Below are 13,004 nucleotides of genomic sequence, written 5' to 3'. Positions count from 1 at the left end.
TGCTTTGTCTGCGGTGTGCTATCTGTCTGCTATCTGAACATTCAAGGTCTCATTTCCATAACTGAAAAACCATTATCATGTTTGAGTTTCACTTCCAGTTTTCAAACTGGAGCGTCAAACTCTTTCTAATATCCAGTGTCACATCATACAATTCATTTCCCCACATTTTTAAATACTAGCTCAGCTCAACCTACCATGGAGCAGAGCAGGATGCCTTGTCTCAATCCCAACACTATGAACACGACTTACAGGTAACGGGGGAAAAGGAAAACATTCCAACACAACACCTGAGTGTTTGCAGTATAGACCTAGGGAAATCTAAAAAACAGAAGGTTTTACTTGAGCAGAGGTGTCCAACTCCAGTGTTTGAGAGTTACTGTCCTGCAACTTTTAGATGCATTCCTTCTCTGATGTTAGAAGTTCAGTCTCTCAGTTGTGAAATATGGATCATTCTGTTTATGTGCTAATAAATCTACAGGAAGCACAGGAAATCTATTTCCTTCTTTAAGAGACTATGACATTTCATTGAACACATTTGAAGGCCTGGCACTATCTGGACTAAATTTAGAGCATGTCCATGTTGCTAAAAATTAGAAGATTTGACAATGTGTCGACACGTGTAATGGTTACCCGACTAGCTGAGAGCTCAGTTATGTGCATACCTTTGTTGGGTTTCAGGGTGTGAAATACTGTCACGGGTGTCAAGAGATCAGAATGATTGCTGTAGCACACTTTAGCCAGCAGAGGGCTCTGAAGTACAGGCAACCTCTGCGGTTCGACATGATTCTCTGCAAGGCCTTAACTTTCTGCATTATAAATAGCCCGTTTATTGGTCTGTCTGATGGAGGAGGAAATAACAAGGTCTCTGATTCTGATCTAACCTGTGGTTGTACAGCATTGGAGTGTTGCATGTTCTCCCTGTGGATGCTTCCACAGACCATGGTTGCTCTGTGATGGAATGGCAGCCAGTCTCTGTACCCCGCCTCTCACCCAGTGACTGCTGGAGATAAGACACCAGCCTGTGTCCTGCAAGGATAAAGACACTGAATGGAGGCTTAGCTGTTTTTCATATTGATCAAAGCTTTAGTCCGATTAATGCCAAACATGTGGATTGCCTTTCAGGCGAGTTTCCCTGATAACCAGCTCAACAGATTCTCAGAGGTGAACACTGCAGACTTGGGGTTTAAGTACCTCAGGCGCAGATAGCTGGGTAAGTGTTAACCTTTCTGAGCAGGAAGTGTGTTGGGCCCTCTCAATGAAAGGAGGTAGAGTGGAGGGGTGCAGTTCCTCACATTAACATGCATCTTATTGTTACAGACCCTTATGTTTATTCTTTTTTGACAGATGTAAATAGTCCCACCTGCCTCAGTTAAGGTCAATGTTAGTGAAGGTAAGGCTCAAATCTAGTTCAGATACAGTAGTGTAATCTTAAACAAGCTAATTCTCAAACTTGGATCAGTAAAAACTCAGATGTTGCTGACATTAATTATTAGATTTAGAAGGCAATTATTTTTTCCCAGCTGAGTTTGAGTAACTTTAATTAGTTGAAAATTTATTTTTGTATTTACTTATGTTGTCTTTGACCGATATTTGTGTGATGATCTGAAATGTGACAGAAAACAGTAAGTGTGATTACTTTTTCCTAGTAATCACACTTACTGTGATTACTAATATTGACATGAATGTCAAATATTAGATAAATTATATACACCGAGTGACCAATTTCTCTTAAGCTTACTGAATAAACTTAAGAGATAGGTTAGTATACCTAACAGTATACCTAGTCCACCAAAAAATAATTTTTAATACAGAAATGTCATTATGGAGAGAACTGGAGACTAACTTGACAGTTGTACAGTAAAGTCAACAGGACGGTCAGCCAAACAAGATCTTTTGAACTGAATTTAATATTCAAGGTCAATATGAGGCCATGACACTCAAGGTCAGCTCTCAAGTTACTGTAAAAATATCTCCTTTTACAAAATAGTTCCAGAAATGACACAAATGGAGCTAAAAACAGAAACTATAACCACAGTTATTTTTTTACACATTAAGAATTAGTCAGAGACTTATTGCATAGGTTACAGCTAGAAAATAAACTCCCCTGCCTTATCTGTGAATGTTTTTATGAGCAGACTGAATAATTGTTGTCCTTAATATGATTATGAAGCTAAGTTTTTCAGTGTAAAAACTCATGCTTTCATTTGACTCGACACGATCACCAACATTAAAACAGAGATTTAATAAAGATATACACATTAATCCCAGTGTTCAGAAGATGCTTTTTAATGGGATAATGAAACAAAAACAAAACAAAAAAAAACCTCAGTAAAGTCAGAAATAGAAGACAAGACACAGCTCTATGTGATGTTACAGCTGGGTGATTTTACTATCGTTCCAACATGGACTAGGTCAGGGTGTTTGAGTCCTTCTGGTGCCAGACTGTGGGATTCAAATTATCTTGACAATAGGGAAATATTTGTGAGCGGAGAAATCAAACTCTGGCAGCACCTGGAGATACAGGAAAATAAAATTTATCACACTCCAATAAAGTACAGCTGATGCATAACAGCTAAAAACTTACTTGACAGAAAACAGACTGCTTTCTTTTTAAAAACATAAACTAGTCTACATTTAAAATAGATCTAAGATGTTTTTCATTGTAAATAAATCGTGTTACCTTTGTTTCCTTCTTGTGGCCCCCGGCTAGAAGCTTCATCACTACTATGTTGGGCTTGGCCACTTTCAGTATGCGTTTTACCTGCCATCAATAATTTATTATTTGATACTGATAGCCATAAATAATAGAGAAGAAATAAATGTGTTGTCATTCCAACAGGATAATAATTGCACTCATAGATTGGCAATAGGGATTAATGTTTGATCAAAAACATTTTAAGCCACCAGGTATTTTTATTTAAAATACTTCTGATTCTTCTAGGCATCAAATTTCATTACTGTAGAAACTGAATTATTTACTGATACTTTAATATTTATCTGCTTTTAGAGCTTGCAAAAACTGAAAAATGTTCCACCATAACAGATGAACAACAGATTGACTTCCTGACCTCAGCGTCTGGGTTTGGCACACTTTCTAGGATAATCTTGGCCTGCTGGAAGTGTTTGCTGGCAGCCAGGTAAAGGTCTGCAGAACCTGGTGGAGGATTGTACTTTTTCAGATCCGACATTTCCTGGAGATGGGAAGAAAAACAAAATAAAACGATTTGCGGTAGGATAGGCGGACTGCTGAATAGGTCACACACTGACTTTACCTTAAACTGGATGTAGTGCACAGGCGGGGGAGTAACTACACTGTTGAAGGGAGCAAAGCGATGCTCGTAGCGGACTTGTTCGCTGTCCAGCTCAAACTGGGGCTTTCGCACCTTTCCGTCCATATCCAAAGCTACCATGGTCTGACAGAAGAGAATGAGGAAGGACATGGACAAATTGAAGGGTGTCAAAAACATAATTTATTGTTTCCTACCTTGTATATGCCAGCACACATATTCTGGTATGCTTGACTCATGGTGATCTCTTTGCCAAGGGGGCGAACTGCAAAGCACAATAAAGCAGTTTCAGTGCTCTGGAGCCTCATGTCACTTCCACATGGAAACCTAATATTCCGAATCATGCTTAGGTTAGACTGAAAACTGCACCTTTCTTCTTCTTCTTGGTCTTTTTGCTGCTCCGTCCTTTCAGCTGTTCCTCCAGAATCCGCTCTTCTGCCATCTGAGAGGAGTCAGCTCTGCTTAGTGTCGACATTAGCCATGCATAGAGGAACTCTGACAAGTACCTACAACCACAAAACAAACAAAAACAAAAACAGTTGATTAGTTCATATATTTTTTTTTCTTTAGATATAGCCAAATTAAAAATAATACATTAGCACCGACCAGTAGATGTAATAGTATTCTGCATGCTGTAAGCTCCAGTTCAAAACCACTCAAGAGATACTGGATCATGATTCTCAGGTTATGATACAGGATCCAGGTGCCGAGACAGGCCAAATGTTGCCGTTGAGGCTCCAATTTCATCAGTAAGCTGTGCAGTGCTGCATCCACCTTCTCAGCCTGAAGAGCACAAAAAAATGAACATCTTATAAAGCACCTAAACTCCCCAAGCTAATCTAGCTTGTGATATGCACAACAAATCACTGATATTTTGTTTAACCTGTACAATGACTGAATCTCACCTCATCCTGTAGCGTAGCAAACTCTTCAAGAATGTGGCCCAGTTTGTCTCTCTGCCGCGCTCGGTTGTGTCCGTGGATCTGGATGAGGTTGCAGAAAGGCTGCACCGGAAAACAGCAGGTTTCAGTGGAGGTGTTATGAAACCGTAGCAGTTGATATGTAATAATCACATCTCACGAGGCACAGCTCCCGGTAACCGCACTAATGATCTAAGCTAATGTTCTAAAATCCCAGGAAGTACATCAATGCACAAATTTGAATGTCTAGAATGTACCCTGGAGCAGTGAGTAACAAAGGAGTCGATGTAGTCCTTAGCCTGGTGGTTGTTGGAGAGACAACATCTGGACACAAAAATCACATTATTTACTAAAGACAACATTAATTCTAACCTTAAAGGCAGCTAAGTTGCTGATAGAAGCAAAGACTGTACACATTACGCATAATCTACTAATTATAATATTGTAATGATGATAATACCCTACATTTAACAAAAACTTACTTGTAGGAGAGGACTGGTGGACTAACAAAGTATCTCAGGGCATCTTTTAATCATGTCCTGCATCAGGTAAGTGCCAAACACTTTCTTATTGTCTATCAGGAACGTCGTCTGAAAAGAAGAGACTTACATGCACTTCAAAACAAAACAAAAAATAACACACTTACATTTTTTCCTCACCTTCTTCACATTAAATCAGATGAAACATTTCCTGTTTCAGGTCACTTAGGATTATCAATATCATTTGTGTTTGCCAAATGCCAAAGCATTACGGAAATAAACAACAAAACAAAAAAATGTTTTGTGACTTTCTTTAAAGTCAGAAGTTTTCCTACACCAAGATTATTATATCTTTTATCGTTTAGAAAAGTCCAGGCAAAGAAGTCAGCTATGTGAGCTTTAAATATGTTAATTTATAAATATGGATTCAGTGATTGCCACAACACGTGGGTGGTGCTCTTTTTAAAGTGGCCCATGTACAGAACCATGAGGAACCCCACCAATAATTCATTAGTCATGGGGTTATATATTTACATACAAATACAAAATTTGTATGTAGGTTTTTAATCATCTACATACATATTTTGCAATCAAATAGCAACATATTTATGTAGCAACTAAGTCCACCTAATGACACAACTGGACATTTCCATGATACAAACCTCAGAAAGATTATTAGTTCGATTATTAATGTCATACATAATGCCATGTCTCCTCCCAGTAAGTGGCCACAAGAAAAATGTATTGAGCTTCAATAATGAAGCTCAATACTCATCTGTCTTATCTGAACAGAATACACTTGTCTTTCCCAATTTCAAGAGTAGGTAAAAGACCTGGTTCTCAAATTTCTTGATACTCATGCCAATTTCAAAAGGAAATAATTGCTTGTCGTCAAATGACTGAAAAAACCTGTTCTAGTTCAAAAAGTACATAAGAAATTACAAAATGAGATCCAATAAGTTCAGTTTGGAGAAATTTTGTTAAATCCTTTTTAGGTACGTTTTCAACACTAGCTGTGAGGACAAAAGAGGAGACTCGTATTTTCATACCTGGAGAAGAGATCTGGAGAGCACACAGGGTGACTGCTCACTGAATTCACAAAAGAAGTCCTGAAAAAACAAGAGTCAGAGCTCCTTCATCCAAAAACATCCCGGAAACCATATTTACAGGACGGTTTCCAGAGAAGCCAAGAATAAATAACTAAGAATCATTTGAAAAATAGTGACAAAAAACAATCTTTTTCTGTGTTTTTTACTGAAAGAAAGTTATGAACAAAACGGAATAGAACATTTTGTGTTCTGAAGTAGCTTATTGTACTGTGTTTACCAGAATGCCGTGTAGGTTTGTGGTGTTGACCACATCACAAACCGTCTTGATGCGTTCTATGAGCTTGCTGAAGTAAGCCACCATGTCCTCCCTCTTGATGATCTTGGCGTAGCGAGGAAAGGTAGGTGGCAGCAGTCGTTGGTTCACTAGAGGCTCAAAGCCCATCATGATGGGGTGGTCTGACATTTTCACACACAAACAAGTTCATCATTTTTTTTTTTTTTTTTTTACTAAAAACCTGAAAAAAGCTTGTAAAGATCAAATCTGGTAGAATGGAGCAAGATAAAAACAATATTGGCTAAATAAAAAAATCTAGAACACAAAAATGCAAATAATTTATACATAACTTCATGCACAGTTTACTTAAAGCTTGTAAATGATTTCAATATCAAAGCTTAAGCTTGACTTGGTGGCTTCAAGGTGTGTGTTACCTCCTTTTGTGGTGTCATTTTGGGATTGGATGCCATACTGGATGCTGGAATGAATGGGTGGCAGGAGGTCAGCTGCCTGAGCTACAAGCTTCTGGGCCTCACACACTGAGCTGGTCTGGTAAATATACAATTACAATAAGTTTTTTCTTTCATTCACATCTGGTTGTGCATTTCTATGTTTTCAACCTAAAAAAAAGCTTATTTATTTATTTACAGGAATAAATATCTTATTCAGATTCTGTTTAGTTATTAGACTTTTCCATTGGTTTTATAACAATCTGATCAGGTTTTTGAATTGCCCAAATCAGTTGTCAATGATATTTAATGTTCCAGTCTGTGTGCTTCTGAATTGTATGTGGCTGTTTTCCTGGTCTTGCACGTTTCTTTGTTTGCACCTTACCTCTTTCTTGGTGAAGGCAATCAGAGCAGTCAGCAGCAGGCGTGTAAACTTGATTCTGTTGAAAAGTGCCAGACACTGCTGGTGCTACAAAAAAAAAAATGAAAATACACAAGATGTTAGTGTTTTCCTGGCATGTATTTCTTACTTTAAATTAACAACGAACATGATTTTTAATGTTCAGGACAATTTCATTTCCCATATTTATTACAACAAAGCTACTGAAAATTTCAAACCAGTTTTAAAGCTCATTTGAATTTCACACGACCACAAATGAGATAGCAAACAATATGTGAGATATATGCAAAAGTGTAAAGCTATTAGATTAACAACAATGGGGCAATATGATTCACTGCATGCAATCCCACACCCATCAGAAGGTAGCACAGCTAAATGTCTATACTAAATATGTATAACACAGTAAACTCACTCCAGCTCAACTTCTGGGTTTCTCTGCTCGCCTTGCCGGCTGCGTGTGCTCTGCGAGGAGAAGCAACATATATCAGGACATAGAAAGCAGGGGACATTGGGCTTAATTGAGTCAACGCATAAGCTGAACCACCCCCTTGTTTCTCTAAAATGGTAAAAAAAATAAATAACAAAAATGAAAAAGCATTGATGATGTAACCAAATAATTGAGAAGGCATCATTTGTCAACGTTTTTGAAAGTAAGAACCTTATGGGTAAAGCGGTTCGTCTTCTGTTTCTTAAAAACTGTTTTTCAGTTTTAAAAGTGAATTTATAAGTTTTTATAAGAATTGCATTTCAGAAATTTTTAAAATTAGTTTCGTATGTCAATTGTAATATGTATGAGCTACAACATGAGGTCATAAACTGAAGATAAGTGTAGCAAATAAAGTCGAAAGTTGATCCATTTAACCATACGCTGGCTCAACTTGCCCCACACACTTAATGCAGTTATTTTGGCTGTAGTCTCCCTACCGTCAATATTAGATCAAATTTTTTCATTTACATGATTGCGGAGTGGACATCATGTATTGTGCATGTAAACAAAAAACAATTGTTTCTTCAAAGAGCCACCAGTGACATTGGAGACGGGAAGTCTACTGGATCAGCAGTAAAGCTTACGAAATAGACAGAGTGACACCGAAAACATACACTGACAAAAAAAGAAAACGCACGTTTGAAAATGATAGGCGAAATGGATTTCCTCAGATGCCAAGGAGTTTCAAATTTTCAAACATATTAAGAAAGAAGCTAAGCAAATGTTAATGTTTGATTCCCAAGGCCACTTAAAACATTCTGATGTCTTCCTTGTTTTTTTTTTCTCACTTGATCTAGTGATCCTAAATATGAAAATCGGCTGCAGTAAAAGTAAAATACCTTGACTTTCCTCTGTAACTCGTCTTCCACGTCTTTGAGCATGCCTACAAAAGATCAGCATGAGAGAAAGAAACATCTTATTTATCTGAACACACTGCACATGTTTACAACATACAACAAATAAGCACCTGTCACCCGCAGGTCAGTGATGTTATTGGCCATCTTGAACCCATAAGTCATCGCCTGGAAATCCTCCTATAGAAAACATGAGTTAAAAATCATTAATTAAACATTAATGAAATTAAAATGTTTCAAATCGTCTCTCTTTCAAACGGTATAACACATTAAAATTAATTAACCAATTTGTATCTTAATTTGTTCTTTCTTCAGTGGCTAAACATTTTGAAACTTGGAAAAAAAGCAAGAAACTGGGAAGATGGATGGAAATAAGGAAAGAAGGGCAAAGAGGGAGATCAGGAAGAAAGGACCACACAAGAAAAACTTAAGGACGAAAATATGGAAACAAGAGAAGAAAATTAGAAGACAAAGGAGGTAAAAATAGAATGAAGGAATGAAAAAATTAAGGAGCAAAAGATAACATTTATTCAATGGGAATGAAAATATGAGTATTTTTCTACACTCCTATTTTTTTCCTGTATTAGTAAATACCTGAAACATGCAGTAATCAAATCCCATACTAAATTTCCTGCACAGGAATCTTGAAATTTATCAAGGGATCATTTTTCTCGGAGGTAATGGCCTGACCACATTCAGTTATTTACACACATTCACACCTGGAAGCTGCCAAGTACAGTCGCAGTTGGGCCTACTCTTCAATGAGGAGCTCCAGTGGAGATGTAATGCACCACAGCGGTGTTAATGAGTGACTTAGAATACATTCCTCAAGGCTTTTCTGAGTAGACTTCATACCTGTAGCTTTCTCTAACATTTATCCCCACAATGAGCACGAGAGGTAAAACAGCTCACCTCTTCAAACACAGCTGCCTTGTTTACTTTTTCTCGTGCGATGTCACACACTTTTAGTAAACCCAGGGCAAGGCTTTGAGTGCTGGCTCCTCAATGAGGTCGGGGTTATGTACATACAGGCAGGTGAAGACGGTCTGTGCCAACGAGTGACCCTCCAGCCATGTTATCTAGGTAAACGCATGTAAAAACACACAATGTATGAACACTGAATTTTATGTTTTTATAGTTTTACAAGTTTTTATAAGTACAAAAACTTTGTATATATTCTTATTAGAATAAATGTCACGCTAATTGGGGATTTTTAATTGTTTAAATGCTTCTTAATTATCCTAGACTGATATTAAAACAAGTAACTTTAAAAAATATAAAAACAAGGACCAGTTTCACTGTGGTCAAGTAGCTCAATCTTTGCTTCCTCTGGCCATAAAACGTTTTCCCAAAGGACTCTCACAAGGCAAGGATTTCAAATACATCAAAAATAGTTATGGATTAGACAAAAGAGGCCAACATAAAGCTTCAAGGATGCTCAGCTAAGACCAACTCCATCAATACTGAAGAAAAGTGGTCAAATGTCCAGGGGGAATTGTTGCTGATGGATACTTGAAAGTAATACTTGCTAAAGGTAATATAACCAAACATTATTTGGGGGCTGATGTATATATTTGGGATTGAAGAAAACAAGTCAAAAACACCATCATTTTCTGATATATTATTAATCCACTTATAAATTCATCATTAAAAAGCCTCAAATTAATAGGACACTCAAGCATGGATGAATAAAACATCAGAACTAAGAATTTTGTGGACCAATTGTCTTGATAAATTTTCTTGGATCAGATTCTTCAATCCTTCAGTAAGTAAATAAATGCAAGTAGTTGATGTAATCAACTTTTAATATACATTTTTCTACATCCCGTGAAATCTCAGAAAACCTCTGGACCATAGCATCTTCTTGGCCAATCACTGCTTTAATTTAAGAGAAATCCCATAATATTGCATGCCCACTTGAACTTAAGGAACTATAAATAGGCAATTTACCAGAAATAAAAAAAAAACCCTCACCAAACAGCAGAAACAAGTGTCAATGATCCCAATGAGCTCAGGAAGACTGAGCTCTTTCACCTTGATGGCACCCTCCTGAAATTAATGTCAAATAGTAAATCAAGTTACACAAAGATAGTTGCTTTATTAGATTTCTATACAATAGAGCAGATAAAGTAAATGTGTAAGTTGCATGGTAGCAATTTTGCCTTTGTGTTTTTAACTGCTGTACCTTAATTGCTTGTTCAAAATTAAGCACTTTCCTGTTGACCTGGTTTCCAATCATTCCTGCATCCATCTTAGGATCCATCATTTCGATTGCAGACATGGCCTCAAACAAGCCAAACCTGCACCATAAGAGAAAACTCACTCTTTTCTCTTCTGAAGAAAATGATATGAAAATTATTTTGTTTTCATTAAACAACTAAACTACAAACAATGTAAAACTGAAAAGTGTTAAGGAATATTAACAAACAACAAATCCTCTTTCCAGTGAGCTAAATCTTAATTCTGATGAGTTTTTTGAGAAGCTGTACCTAATCACGTAATAATGAATGCAATTTTGTCATGCTTACAGTTTATCGTGAAGCAATTCTCCGAGGTTTAACTCTGCAAAAACAAGATAAGAACATGTTTGTAAAAATAATCATCCCTTCTGGATCTGCTGAATTTCCAATCAGTGAAATATCAATAAAATGTTTTACCTTTGCAGGCACCCTTGAACTCATGAGTGATATCAACCCAATTGGCATTGTTCTTCATCTTCTCTGGTATGCCCAGCACCCAGCCAGTATCATCATCCTCAACTGCTGACTTCATCACCATGGTAACCAATAATAACTTAAAGCGAAAAGAGAAGATTATGTCAAGGATCTGACAATGTAACATTACCAGAGCTTAAAAACTGTTTACTCAATAATCAGTTTCCCCCACGACTTTTTTTGAAGTAATATTTGGGTTTGATGGACTTTGTCTACAGCAGGGGTGCTCAAGTCCAGTCCTAGAGAGCTTACTCCAACAGACCGGGATCAGCTCTGAACAGGCCTGGAAACGAGCCATTCATTTGATTCAGGTGTGTTGGAGCAGAGATGCATCTGATAGTTGCAGGATGGTAGCTCTGGAGGACTTGACTTGAGCTCCCCTGGTCGACAGAGACCTGCAGTCCACCTCCAAAACTGACTGCAAGAGATTTTTGAAGTACTTTTAAAAAGTGCAACCAAGTATAATTTAATTTTAAAAAAATTAGCTTCATTAGTATAGTAATCGGTTCATAGACCGATTCACTGGCGCGTTAAATTGGCTAAGGAGTGGACTCTTTAAATATTAGCACACTTGATCAATAAGTGGTTATTGGGCTTATTTAAATCGATCTCACATTGTGTTCAGGAGGACATTGAATATGATTTCAGAAAGTCTGAGCACAGTATGTAAGGCACATGCATGGCGCTAACTGCGTATTTGGGCTTTCTCCTAGTGCTATCAGAAAAAACCTCGTGACATTTTACCTAAAACGTACAAACACAAAGATGAAGCCAACGCGACAGTGTAATAATGGTAAAGACGCGTGATGATGTTAGCTAGCTTTCGCCAGTTTCAGATACCGTGTGCAAACTAATACTTGTAACGACGTATTTACAGCAAATAAAACATAATTATGAATCTTTTATATGTTGTTTCACCATCTCCAATATAACAAACACGAAATCAGTGACTCACGAATCATTAAATTGTTATAAACCAGCACTAACCTTGTTTTTTAATTCCTTCGAACACTGTAAAGTCTGGAACATAAATTTTACGTCATAGGCTGCAGTCGACCTGGGATTTGTAGTCCAAATGGGTACGGGGTACTCTCCTATACACAATGTAGCGCTGAATTGACTAAATTAAAATGTAAAAACTGAAGATAACGTAGAAGTTGTATTATAAGACGTGATTTACATTCGTTTTTTATTGTAATTACGCATCGAACAAACAAAATAGAAAGACGTCGTTACTCTCGCGTTGCTACTCCCTCTGCTCTCATCACATCAGCAGGGCGTTTCAGGGAAACAGTAGCAGTCCCCCTTATCTCAGACTTGGTCCTCTCTCAGCTGGACGGCATCTCCATTTCGTGCAGGTTTGAGAAATGGTAATTTTGCTTTTATTGTAAGAATATGCTGTTTGTCTTAGCTCGCTTTGGGTTATAAATCGAGCATTGCTAGCTTATTTCACCGTTAGCCGGCCTGCTGGTGCAGACAGGCGGCCGTTAATGAGTGACCAGCACAGCAGGTGCAGAGGCCATAATCCTCAACTGGGTTATCCAACTTGGCATCTATAAGATAAACAATGAAGTAAAATACAAATTTGAACTTGCTGTCAGAAGCCTTGTTTAAAGATGAGGCAAAACTGCGTCCTTAATAAATTCTACATTGTGGGAGAAGACCGGTCTACTGCCTGTTTTTGGCGAAGAGAAGAATGGGTAATGTGTCAGCTGTTAAACTGGTTTTTGAAAGTATGAGCTACCCTTTGGCTGCAGCTTTACTCCCCTCAAATCATAATTATCCCTCTAAATTATCTGATAAATCTTCCTGCATATAGTGACGATGAAGGGCTGTTTCAGTATGAATATGAGAAATGTTGTGAAAAAAAAAATCATAATAAAACCCAAAACTGTTGAGCAAGTTTCCTGATTCTCAGCTGCTTCTGCACTTTCTGCCCATATTGCCACAAAACTTTAGGTGGAAAAAAAAATTCCTTTCTAAATGTATTTATTTTTTAAATCTAGTGTTTTCTCAGTAATTTGCACATAATTTAGCTTTGTGTTCATTCAGTTCACATTTAGCTTTAAATGCAAGACTTAAATAGTGATA

At 37.4% G+C, this 13,004-nt stretch overlaps 1 pseudogene; it reads right to left on the bottom strand.

Moving 5' to 3' along the window:
* Positions 1–2,262: 2,262 nt before the first annotated feature.
* On the bottom strand, positions 2,263–12,264 carry LOC129357379 (N-alpha-acetyltransferase 35, NatC auxiliary subunit-like; annotated as a pseudogene).
* Positions 12,265–13,004: the final 740 nt, after the last annotated feature.

Source organism: Poeciliopsis prolifica, unplaced genomic scaffold (genome assembly GCF_027474105.1).
Source record: "Poeciliopsis prolifica strain line A6 unplaced genomic scaffold, Auburn_PproV2 SCAFFOLD251, whole genome shotgun sequence".
NCBI classification, from domain to species: domain Eukaryota; kingdom Metazoa; phylum Chordata; class Actinopteri; order Cyprinodontiformes; family Poeciliidae; genus Poeciliopsis; species Poeciliopsis prolifica.
The sequence above is the reverse complement of the archived record's forward strand: the minus strand, read 5'-3'. Positions and strand labels throughout refer to the sequence as shown.